Source organism: Balaenoptera borealis (assembly GCF_965194805.1).
Source record: "Balaenoptera borealis genome assembly, chromosome: 19".
Lineage (NCBI taxonomy): Eukaryota > Metazoa > Chordata > Mammalia > Artiodactyla > Balaenopteridae > Balaenoptera > Balaenoptera borealis.
The window spans coordinates 11326123-11339346 of NC_138878.1; the positions used below are offsets into that span (position 1 = coordinate 11326123).

At 39.5% G+C, this 13224-nt stretch overlaps 1 protein-coding gene across 5 annotated transcripts in view; it reads left to right on the plus strand.

Moving 5' to 3' along the window:
• Window positions 1-13224, plus strand: part of CFDP1 (craniofacial development protein 1) — a 138676-nt gene that overhangs the window by 32564 nt on the left and 92888 nt on the right. The window lies entirely within an intron of this gene.

A 13224-nucleotide genomic window follows, 5' to 3' on the forward strand; every position in this document is an offset into this window, starting at 1 on the left:
GACAGGCTCAAGAGGAATTCATTTGATCTGGGGTGTCTAAGTGCACACATTTTATCAGTGCAGACATTAGTATGTGCTGCAGGCTGCACATGCGTGGTATGCAGAGTTTTCAGGGGAAGAATCTACAGGAAATATCTAATTTATTAAAAGAAAATTATTTTAATGCAGTAAAATATTTTTTCCACAGACTCTTTTCATTTTCATTTTTGGAGTTGCGTTAGTTTATAGAAATTGCCCAGCAGAAACACTTTGTTTATTTTTCTTCTCTCTAAACAGATTTAAGCAATACAGGAAAACCAGAGCAGGAGAGTAAAACATCCTGTCCCACGTCCTTTGCTAGCAAATAAGAATCACAGGAGCAAATGTTTGTAACTGACAATGCATTTCCGCCACATGTTTAAAATAGCACACTGCTTTGGCTATAAAAAGCCAAAGTTTATGCTTTGGGGATGGAGTAAACAAAACACCCAATTCATTAGAGGCCGGAGTCAGAAATGACAAGAAACTCTACGATTGGTAGAAAAAAGCACCGTGCTCAGCCTAATGTGTCTGAATTCCTCTAGTTCTGTTAGTCTAAGCTCTCGATCCACTTCTCACCCTCCACTCCCCTCCAGCCTTTGCTACCAATACTGTTGGCCACTTGAATCCAGCTTCTACCAGTGTTTGTGGGTGTCTGGCTGGTACATTTACTGCTTGCCTTCAACCCAACATTTATTACTTACTTTATTCCAACAGTGGGCAGCCGTTAGTTCCACTCAAGTTTATAATCCTACCCATAAGCGTTAACTTGTTTAATGAAGGGCTTACTATTTAGTTGCCTCCTTGTAGATTGAGAGTGACCTAAAGCAATAAAACGTAAGGGTGAAAAACATCATTTTCCCATGTAACTTTGTCTTGTCTTCTCGGTCTATTGAGCAAAAAAAAAAAAAGAGGCTTTATTGTTGAGTCTCAGACAACATCCTGGGTGGTGTCAGTTTAGGAATGTTTGCCCCAAAGATAGAAGAGATAGAATTCCTCACAGTGTCACACTGAAGGTAGAAGACCTGTTGGTACTCAGTGTATTTGAGCAGTCAGTCCCCAGGACCTTTAATTTGTACAACAGTCTTGCTGTCTGAGCAGTTGATCTGATATCTCCCAAGCTCCTCGGACGTGAGTTAATATGACTTTGTTGGCTTTTAAGTTTCAAAATATAGTCGTTTTTATACAGAGATCATTGAGCATTTCACTTAAAGTAACAAAAACCAGGGCTTCCCTGGTGGCGCAGTGGTTAAGAATCCGCCTGCTAATGCAGGGGACACGGGTTCGAGCCGTGGTCCGGGAAGATCCCACATGCCGCGGAGCAACTAAGCCTGTGCGCCACAACTACTGAGCCTGTGCTCTAGAGCCCACAAGCCATAACTACTGAAGCCCACATGCCTAGATCCCATGCTCCGCAACAAGAGGAGCCACTGCAATGAGAAGCCCGCGTACTGCAACGAAGAGTAGCCCCTGCTCGCCGCAACTAGAGAAAGCCCATGCACAGCAGTGAAGACCCAATGCAGCCAAAACTAAATAAATAAATTCATTAATTAAAAAAAATAAAAAAATAAAAACACTGACAAGCATTGCATACACAGCAGCCCTTAAAAAAAAAAAAAGTAACAAAAACCAGACATAGCCACAGTACTGGGTGGAAATGTTTCTAATTTTTGATCAGAATCTCTTGTTATGAAGATCAGTTAGACCTCCGACCTATGTTGACTTATTTTTTAGGCCCTTTTACTTTTAAAGGAGTTGCATTCCCCTTGAGAGGAGCATTTCAAAGCTAGATCCAATTATATTTCAAGTGTTTTGACTGACAGGGAAGAAAGGACCCTCAGCTTATTCACAGAAAATATATTTACATTAACAACAAAAAAAGACAGGCCACCTCAAAAATCTGACTTCACCTCCTGGTTTGATGCTCTTGTGAAATGCCTGGTCAGGTGGTATGTGCCTATGAGTAGATATACATGGTGAGGTTACTGAATGCCTAAAAATGGCCATTTCAGGAAGAGGAGAATCAGCTTGTTTCAAAACCATGAGTATCATGAGTAAGTGCTTATTGGTAATTATTATAATTAAGATCATTAGAAGAAAGTGGGCATCCTAGACATGATCTGTGATATTGTTTGGATTTGTCTTTAAGAGAACAAATGGTATTAGTCTATTTAATAATTTTAAATTGGATGTGCTTTTTTCCTCACTTTTTAAAAATAGCTTTACTGAGCTGTTTTTATTTATTCACCTATTAAATTATATAGTTCATTTATTTTTTAGTGTATTCAGAGCTGTGCATCACTCCCCCCAAAATGTAGTCACTCTCCATTTTTATCCCCATTTCTCTCCCCCAACCCCAGGAAACCACTAGTCAATCTTCTGTGTCTAGGTTTGCCTATTTGGACATTTCATATAAATGGAATCATACAATATTTGTCCTTTTGGCTCTGGCTTCTGTGACTAGCATAATGTTTTCAAGGTTCATTCTTGTGTCTGTACTTCATTCCTTTTTATGGCTGAATAATATTCCATTGTATGGATGTACCACATTTTATTTATCCATTCATTAGTTGACGGGCATAGGATTGTTACCATTTTTTTTGACTATTACAAATAATTCTTCTATAATCATTCATATACAAGTTTTTGTGGGGACATGTCTTTTCATTTCACTTGGGTGTGTACCTGGGTGTGGAATTGCTGGGTCATATGGTAACTTGGATATGCTCTTGAATGGGACAGTGAGCCATAAGGGAAAAATCCAGGAGTGTTACCAAGGGGTTCCTTCCACCGTGATTTCTTTTAAAGCATGTATAGTTCTATATGTAAGCTCCTGCTGTAGGAAAAAAGAGATTGGTGGAAAACTGTAATGTCCAGTAACACTATAAAAGAAATGGCTAGAAAAAAGATACGGCAGTTTCCTTTTGTCATAATTAATGTTAGAAGTAAGGAGAGGGAGTTAAGCCTTTTGATTTGTTCCCACAGCCAGCTCTAAGCTTTCTACTTAGTGAGATTTCCTGTTTGATGATAATTTGGGGTTTTAGTTTAGTTGACTCAGGGCTGGCCCTGTACTTATTTTGTTACTGTTTGTAAATAGATGTTCATGACTCTCATTAACTTTTTTTTTTTTTAAAGCGGTACACTTTTATTTATTTATTTATTTATTTATTGGTTGCATTGGTTTGGGTCTTCATTGCTGCGCATGGGCTTTTTCCCTAGTTGTGGCAAACGGGGGCTACTCTTCGTTGCAGAGCACAGGCTCTAGGTGCACGGGCTTCAGTAGTTGTGACTCATGGGCTCTAGAGCGCTGGCTCAGTAGTTGTGGCGCACGGGCTTAGTTGCTCTGCGGCATGTGGGATCTTCCCGGGCCAGGGCTCGAACCCGTGTCCCCTGCATTGGCAGGTGGATTCTTAACCACTGAGCCACCAGGGAAGTCCTCCTCATTAACTTTTTTTTTTTTTAATTATTATTTTTTAATGCTATTCTTGTCTGCTTACATTCTTTTTATTTATGTATGTATGTATGGCTGTGTTGGGTCTTCGTTTCTGTGCGAGGGCTTTCTCTAGTTGTGGCAAGCGGGGGCCACTCTTCATCGCAGTGCGTGGGCCTCTCACTATCGCGGCCTCTCGTTGCCGAGCACAGGCTCCAGACGCGCAGGCTCAGTAATTGTGGCTCACAGGCCGAGTTGCTCCGCGGCATGTGGGATCTTCCCATACCAGGGCTCGAACCCGCGTCCCCTGCATTGGCAGGCAGATTCTCAACCACTGCGCCACCAGGGAAGCCCCTCATTAACTTTTGAATTTAACTTTGTTACTCTTAGTGAATGTGGTGCTGCCAGTAGGAGGTGTTCAGAAACGTGTGGTGAGATATTTTGGTGTCACATGACTTGAGACCATTGGTACTTAGTGGGTGGGTTTCAGGGATACTAAATATCCTGCAGTGCTTAGGACAGTTTGTACAGAGAATTTTCTTTTCCAGAATGCCAGCTTTGTGACATGCTGTTTTAGGGAGCTGGGGTCCTTCAGTTTCCAGTTTGAGACTCTGCTCCAGGTTAGACATTCACAAACTGGCAGTTGATGGATCAGATCTGTCCTTGTATGTTTTTATTTGGTCAGTATTTAAAAATCAGGAGAGTTGACATAAAACTCTGGATTACTGGTTTTTCTTCAGAAATGAGAAGTTGTGCCACTGCCCTCCCTCTTTCCTTACAGCAGCAAGGAGCTGGAGCAGAGTAGATGGGTTGCGCCTGTTCCTGTCCCTGCTCCTCATTTATGCTACCCGCTTGGTTCCTGTAGTCAGGTGTTTCTCACATGCTAGAATGCCATGTTTCCCTTTAATGACCAGGTTAATTTCCTTTTGGAACCAGTTTGTTCTCTAGATTAAGTATGACATACTATCTTCTCATGCTGTAGGTTAAATGTTTCTCTATCCGTTTTAAAAGAATAGTTTCTGTTTATTGACAGTTTACCAAATTTAAGGCACCGTGCTAAGTGTTTTACATGTATTATTTCATTTATTCTTCATAAACATTTCAAGAGATAGGTGCTAACTTTGTGCCCATTTCACAGATCAGGAAACTGAGGCTCAGGGAGGAGCCCTTAATTTGTTAGAATTGTATAGTTGATGGATGGTGGAGCCTGGATTCCAGTCCAGTTCTATTTGAGACTAAAGTCTGGGCTCTCAGCCCCTGTGCCTTACAACCACTCTTTCTTACCCTCCTAATTGGCCTTTTTTGTTAAAAGTATCTCTTCAGCTTTATAACTTATGAAGGACTCTTTGAAAGCTATTTTGTGTTTTGTTATTTTTGAAGGAAGTGAGATGACTATTTACTCCCATTTCCTTTGTAAGCCTTTTCCTCATTAACCATGGCTAGTCTGGGTTTCCTGTACTATATTTTAATCTCATCCTTATCTCATGAAATTGAAGGAGCTAGCACATTTTTTTTAGTTTTTTTTTTTTTTTTACTTTTTGAGAAATTAATTTGAGTTGAGATATTTTTGAAATATAAAAATTGGTTGTGTTTTTTAAAGGTATAATTCTTGTAGACATCTGTGGTTAAAAATTTGACTCTGCTTTTTAAAAATGGTCGTCTATGTTTTGCACTTGAGATTTGTGAAAAATAAAGTTTCTGTGGGAAGGTGACCTCTGGTTTCCTGATCATGGGAGGGAGGTGGTTGTCTGGCGCTCGGCAGCTCGGGACTAGGTTTCCGGGCCACCTGCCCGCCCCGGGCTGGGGGAAGGGGACCTCGTCTCCCACCTGTCCAGGTGCTGAGAGCGGGACTCCCACCGAGCTGGGTGGCACCTGAATAGACTCGTCTCACTTGTCATTCTGATTGAAAGCACAGCAGAAGCACCAGCACGCTCCCTCCTCATTTGTGAAGGTCATAACTGAATCCTCCTTTGGCGCCTACCAGGGAACAGATAGCAATGGGCAGCTCTTCCAAGCTCAAACTTGGGTACTTCTGTCTGCCGCAGCAAGTCGGGGAAGCCCAGGTATTCTTAAGAGCAGAGTAAAATTACTGGCATCCTCCCTGTAGCCCTGCCCTCCACCAGTCTGGATAATTAGGGCTGAATAGCTAAATTGTATTTCATTTTTCCAGAATAACTGTATATGTAGCCGCGAGAAAGTGAGGCTCAGATTTAAACTCCTTAATAACTTGTCCCAGAATGACTAACATGGAGCCTTAAATAAATGTTGATTTGTGAAGAAGGTTAAAAAAGTAGCAAAATCCAAAAGTAGCACATTTTAAAAATGAGTTGGAGGTGTGTTTGTACTTTGATAATCTGCCAGCAGTCAACAGTGAAGCTGTGGACAAGATGTGATACTGGGGAGTAATGGCTGTTACCGTTTCTATCTGGCAATGGACTCTCTTTTTTTTTTTTTTTAACATCTTTATTGGAGTATGGCAATGGACTCTTACTGAGGTCTGAATTCTACGTTGTAGAAAGCTTATGTGAGGGTGTTGCCAGGGGACTCAAGTAGGAAATATCCTTGCCCAGCTTGTTTTAAGGTCATTTCTTCTAGCAGCCATTTGTTCCAGAATAGGACTAGCTAGAAATAGCTTTTAAGAGGAAATGATTGATTCTGGCAGCCTCAGTGGTACTGCTGTTACTTTACTTATCAGCTCCAGAATGATGCTGTGTGTTGGGGCAAGAAAACCCTGTACTGACTTTCACCTTCATGTTCTTCAATGGATGCTTATACTCTGCCTCATTTGGTTTTAGCTTATTCTTTTTATTTTTTTACTTTTGGCCACGTTGGTCTTCGTTGCTGTGTGCGGCCTTTCTCTAGCTGCGGCCAGCGGGGGCTACTCTTTGTTGCGGTGCTCGGGCTTCTCATTGCAGTGGCTTCTCTTGTTGCAGAACACAGGCTCTGGGCACGTGGGTTCAGTAGTTGTGGCTCGTGGGCTCTAGAGCACAGGCTCAGTAGTTATGGTGCATGAACTTAGTTGCTCCGCAGCACGTGGGATCTTCCTGGACCAGGGCTCGAACCCATGTCCCCTGCATTGGCAGGCGGATTCTTAACCACTGCGCCACCAGGGAAGTCCCTTAATTTATTCTTCAATTGTTTTTTAAGTATACCTCTACCGGTGTTGCAGGTACAGAGTAAGTGGATTTGAAATTGAAATTAAATAATTCTTTAAAGATTTCCCCATGAATACTTGGAATATTTTGAATTTATTAAAGGTGATCTCATCTCATTCAATCTTTTTTAAAAATTAATTAATTAATTATTTTTGGCTGCATTGGGTCTTTGTTGCTGCACGCGGGCTTCCTCTAGTTGCGGCGAGCGGGGGCTACTCTTTGTTGTGGTGCACAGGCTTCTCACTGTGGTGGCTTCTCTTGTTGCGGAGCCCAGGCTCTAGGCATACAGGCTTCAGTAGTTGTGGCTCCCGGGCTCAGTAGTTGTGGCGCATGGGCTTAGTTGCTCCGCGGCATGTGGGATCTTCCCGGACCAGGGCTCGAACCCGTGTCCCCTGCATTGGCAGGCGGATTCTTAACCACTGCGTCACCACGGAAGTCCCTCATTCACATTCTTGATATGAAGAGATTGTTCCAGGCCAAGCTAGAAAGTGAAAGAATTATGAATGGAGAGATTAGTGATTATTCTCCGCCCCCGCCCGCCCCCCCATCCCCCCTGTTCCGCTTTTTTTTGGAGACTCTTTGACATTTGGATCAAGCAATATAAGTGTCTAAATGAGATCCCAAACATAGAAAAACTTTCAAAGTAAGAACATTTTTCATTTGCGGTCACCAGGATGGGATTGAATACCTACAGCAAATACTGTGAATCTAGGAAATGTCCCTTTTGGTTTTCAGTGTTGCCCAGAGTTGAACAAATTCTAGTCTTCTTAGAAAATCCTGTGAGGAGTTGAACTTTATTACACAGAGCAGCCTTCTTTTTTCCTTTGCCCTTACCCTTGAGTTAAAGTGCCAACAAGTTCCAACAATCTATGAGTTTAAGAGCCAGGTGCCTGTATGTGTTATAAAATTTTAAACTTTTATTTTGCTATATTCCTATACCCTTGGTTGTGCCAACTTTTTTTTGGTGTGAAATAGGTGTCAGGGAAGTGCTTTGGGTGCTTCTTGGTAGTGTAGGGAAGAATGGAAAGAATAGGTAGCTGAAGCTATGACTTTCATAAAGTTTACTCAGTACGATAATAGGAAATTGATTTGTAAATAAGGATATGGAGACATTCATTTAAGGAGAGGATTGTGATGCTCTAGGAATGAAGTGGAAATATTTTGGTTATAACACGAATTTATTGATTTACTTTGAGTGCTTTAGCTTCTTTTAGTGTACACTAGAGGGCAGAGTCCCCCTGAAAAGATAGCTTGTCTTTGGCAAGATCCCAGGAACATGAAGCATCCCTAAGATTTGGTATATAAATGCTATACATTTTTCTCTAATTAGATTATTCTCTTAGTATGAGATTTCTATGTGTTATACAATTTCTCCATCTTTCTCTTATTAGAATTTGTTTTGTTTTAAACTTCACCATTGTGCTTAGAAAGTGGAAGATGATTTTTCTTCTCTCATTTTTTTCCTTGAGATCCAAAAGCTTTTACTGTTGTTTTTTGAATTACAAATAAGAAAGTAAAAAATGACCTGTAGTCCTGCCACTTAAATTTTTTTCAGAAAGAAGGAAGTGAAATTTCCTTGCTACCTGCCTGTTCTTTCATTCCCAGCCCCAGAGGCTAAGAATTTTAGCTGGTTATCAGTTATGTCCAGTCCTTCCCTTACTATGCTAGTATATTGTAATCATATAACATTAAAACAAAAATGTACTCACTCTTCTCCATTAATCTGCAACTTGTATTTTTACTTAAACAGTCTATCTTGGGCATCTTTCTAGGTCCAGTATAAACATCTACATTTTGTTATGCCTGCATGATATTCTGTTGTGTGAATATTCTATAATTTGAATAACCATTCCCTTATTGGTGAACATTTAGTTTTCCAAATTTTACAGTTATGAATAGTTCCATAATAATCCTTGCATATATTTTTTTATGATCTCATGCTGTTATTTCTGGAGGACAGATTCTTAGACGTGGGATTGCTGGCTCATCAAATGTGTGCACCTTAAATCATAATAGACAAGAACAATTTGAAATCTCTCCAGTGTTACATTAGAGGGAGGGCCCATTTCCACACAGCATTACTAGTAATCAGGGTTTCTCCACAATCATTATGTTAACTGAATCTTCATAACCTGCTGGTTTGCATTGTGGCTTAAAATTTCCCCTCCTTTGAAAACCTTTACCAAAAACAGATTTTTTTTTTCAAGAATTAATCTAGTGCTACATTTTTGTGCATTTGTCAAATGTTAAAGAATAAATTAAGGTTTGGGTATCACCTATAGGTAGTCTCCATATTGTATCAAATCATGAAAGTTAATTAATTCTCAGTCATTTAAGAGTTCAGGTAAAAATCTGAGTTTTATAAACACTGAGAGCAATCGTGAGCCAATCTAGGGACTGTATATTATAGATTATTTAAAATGCTGTGTGTTATTTCTCTCTTTATGTCCATAGTGTTGGAAGTTACTATCCCCCAATTTTTTTTTTTTTAAACATCTTTATTGGAGTATAACTGCTTTACAATGATGTGTTAGTTTCTGCTTTATAACAAAGTGAATCAGCTATACATATACATATATCCCCATATCCGAAATGTTTTAATGTCAGTAAAGAATGTCATTTGTCCTAAGTATAGCAGTCAGGGATTCTTATGTTCTGATCACGTTTTGATACAGGTATCTTGCTGCTGTTTGGTGGAAGGTTATGATTATATAGAAAGATGCATATTTGATAAATATTTTAATTTGGATTGGGGGATTTTTCTTATGGGAGAGGCTGAGAAGCTGTGTTCTGATTATTTTGGTCAGGGATTGAAAATCAGGCTGATGTGATGTGCAGCACTTACTATATTCAGTTACTAGCTCTGGATTCTTGCCAAAACCCAGTTATCCAAGGGAACCTATGATAAATTTCAGCTGAAAGAACTTAAAATTTCTAACCTAGGCTAATATTTCTGTATCATTAAGAAAATGGAAGATTCTGAACAATCATTAATCTTTAGATATAGTAATTCTGGATGCTTATGACCATAAAAAAAAGTCACAACCTTTTGAATGTTAGACTTTCCTTGAATTTGAAATATTTACAATTAGTAGCTGCTTATTTGAGAATGAGCAGGAAAAACCCACACTTTGCATTGGCTTTTGCTTTAAACCGGGATCATTTAGCCCCAGCTGCGTGCAGAATGGTGAACTGTAGGAGGCAGGAACCAAAAGAGAAGAGTGTGACATAACTTATTTGGACCAGAAGTGAGAGGAAGGATCTAAGGGATCCCATGTACAAAACATTCTTGATCTTGGGCTCTTGTCTAGTGTAACTAGTTTCAAAGAAAAGATGTGAGGAAGTTCCCTTTGGAGCACAGTAACCACAAGCATCATGTCTCCTTCCCAGCCATGTGTCTGTATGTGCTGTGGGTGAGCTAAATCCAAGTTTTTGATAGCATTTCAGAAAGTCATTCTGATGTAGCTTACATTGGACCTGTTTGGACCTCAATTTCTCAGTCTTGTTGTGGTGAAGCCAACTTTCCTATTGGACTAACGTGGATTAGCTATGTGTTTTATAGTATCATTCAAGAATGAGCCAGACAGAATTTCAGCATGAAGCCTTAGATTATGAGGTATCTGTCTTTATAAAATTGGAGTTATATATTTCTAAAACTCCTTTGAAATAGGACTTTGGTTAGCACCATAATGAAAGCAAAGGATCTGTGCTTCCCAGATATAGTAGGGAAAGTTCATGATAAAGGCTTTTTTTTCCCTTACATTTTATCAGTCCTTGGGGAAATTGATTAGCAATGGAAAATGGCACACAACTTCTTTCTCCCAGTATGGTATGTCATGTAATTATGATACACTATCTCAGGACACCCCTTCCTGATAAGACTCTAAGCTTATCCACTGCCACCTTTTCTGCATTTGTGTAGGGTTTTCTCAAGATTCACAGGCCTCTGCTCTTTATGCATTTAAATAATGTCATTCATCTACTCCAACAGCTTTAACCATCTCTTCTATGTTGGTGGTTCTCTGTCCTTCCAGAACTGCCTTTCTCCTGAGCTCCAGACCCTCACTGCATATTTCTCACTGCTTGCTGGAAGTTTATTCTGAATACCCTTGACACCACAGTGGTCCAACATTTAATTCATTTTCTCTTACTTGTTCCATTTTACAATGCTGGAGAAACGGAGCCTGTGTAGTTAAGTAGCTTGTCAGAGAGAGTACCTAAATTAAAGCTTCTTTCTATTCCAGTGTTCTTATCTGCTGGGTCACACTGCCAGTCTGTCTCTGGAGAAAAAATATACCACCACTATTTCCTGAATCACTCAGTCCCAACCTCAGTGCTGTCTTCTTCCCTTTCTTTTTCTTGCCTGCACCCCCGCCCACTGCCCAATCCATTAAGTCCTTTTAATTCCACCTTCAAAATGTCTATAAATATTCATTTATAATCTTTCCCTCCCTCTCCTCCCCCTCTTCTCTCTATATTTCATCTTCATTCCCATTGCCTTTTTTCTGGGTCTTTCTTTCTGCAGATTCTTTCTGTGGTAATTGGAATATTTTCTAAAGTCTTTTGAAAAGCTTGGACTATTAGAATTGTTTCCTAAGTTTACTTAAAGGCAACAGTCCTTCTTCCTATATGCACCCGGGGTGCCGCTGCTGGGGTAAGAGATTTTTTGGCAGAAATTCAGTTTAGATCCTATCACTTGCTCAAAAATTTGATCCTTGTTACCTACTATTAAGTTCAAATTCTTTAGCCTAATATTAGTGAACAACATACTACTTTAGTTCCAGCCAACCACACTTTTTTCTGTTAACTCTGTTTGACAACCAGAAAGAAGTCCTTCCCTTTGCGCCATATTTTCCTCCCTCAGCTTATTCAGACTCCCCACTCCCACCCCCAGGTGCCCTCATCTCTCCCTATCTATGGGAATCCTGCCCATTTTTCAAGTCCAGCTCTGCCCTCCCACACTCTTTCCTGATACAGGTCCTCTCTCTCTACTGCTGTTGTGCTCATGACCCTTTAAACATTGGAGCATGAAGTATAGTTATTTTATTCTTTCTTATTCATGCCTTAAAAAGAATAAAGCTCTTTTAAGATCTTTTCTTTGACTTTGGATTTCTGCAGTTTCAATACGATGGAGATGGTATGGATTTAGTTTTGTTTCTTAAATCTGAGGCTTCATGCCTTTTGAAAGTTCTGAAAATTTCTCAGGCATTATCTCTTTGAATATCGTCTGTTTGCATTTTATTATCTCCTTTTAGAACTCCTGTATGTCAGATCTTTTCATTTTGTCCTCAGTATCACTTCACTTTTCTTCGGTATTTTTCATCTCACTATTTCTCTGAGTTGCCTTCTGGCTGTCTCCTGTGTTCTAGTTCTTTACTTTTTCTTCAGCTGTGTCTAATCTGTTTTAACTTGTTCATTGAGTTTCATTCCAGTGACTATGTTTTTTTTGTGTGTGTGTGACTACGTTTTTTATTTTTAGAATTTTTATTTGATTTGTTTTCAAATCTGCCTGTTCTTTTTTCATAGGATCTCATGCATATGGTTTTTAGGTTTTCTTTTATATTCATAATCATTTTAAGTATACTTCCTTTATAGTGTCCGTCTGATGGTTCTTTTATCAGAAGTTCTTGGAGTTCTAAAGCTGTCTTTATTTCATTTGTTGTCTCTCTTAAGTGGATTATTTCCTTTTGTGTTTAGTATTCTTTACTCATCTTTAGTAAGGTTTTGTCTTGGAGTGATCTCATATGGCCTAGTGAAGCTGTATTTCTCAAAAGTGGAGATGAATTCTCTACTAGGTGCCCTGGCTTGGGCTACTATTTATGTTAATTTTTTTGCTTTGAAGTTTCTAGAACACTCAACTATTACAATTGAAGTAATTGTGAACCCCAACTCCATGTGATTGCAGGCCCAGGGTTCCAGTTCTCAGGAGATACTTTTTTCCCCCTTTTCCCTACTGTCCAAGCAGAGAAAAGTTTTCTTGTCTGCTCCATGGGCTGTTAGGTGAATTTTTCCTAGTCTGTCCTCTCCCTGAAGATAAAGTAGCTTCTACTTTATTTGAAGTTTTAGTTCTAGTGTTCCACCTTTTATAAGTCCAAGACCAGTCCTGTTATAATGTGGATAACAAAACCCAGGGCGGAAGTTATTGAAACTTCTTCCCCACCCCATTCACCCCCTTGTAGCCACTATATCAACTTCTATGCTACCACTGTGGTTTTCAGTTCCTTCTTTGATCCAGGCACCCTGGGGGTTTCCCTTTCTTTCTTGTGGGTTCAGCTATACATTTAAAATAATTTTTGGTATATTTTAATCTAGCATTTCTAGGTCTTTATCTGGAAAATGTTTAGGTTATATTAAACATTCATCTTGCCTGAACTGGAGTGAGTTCTTTAAGGTCAGATACCCTGTATTCCTCTTTTAAAAGTGTTTCCCTGCAACTAGTACGAAGTTGTTCATTACAAGTGGTGAATTTGAGTAACTCAAAGGAAATATTTCTGATCACTCTGAGCATAGGAGGAAATACCCAATACTCTTTAAAAATACATTTGATGACTTATCTTTCATATCAGATATGAACTGATGCTTCTCCTAAAACCTATTGATTTTCACCATTAAAATACTTTG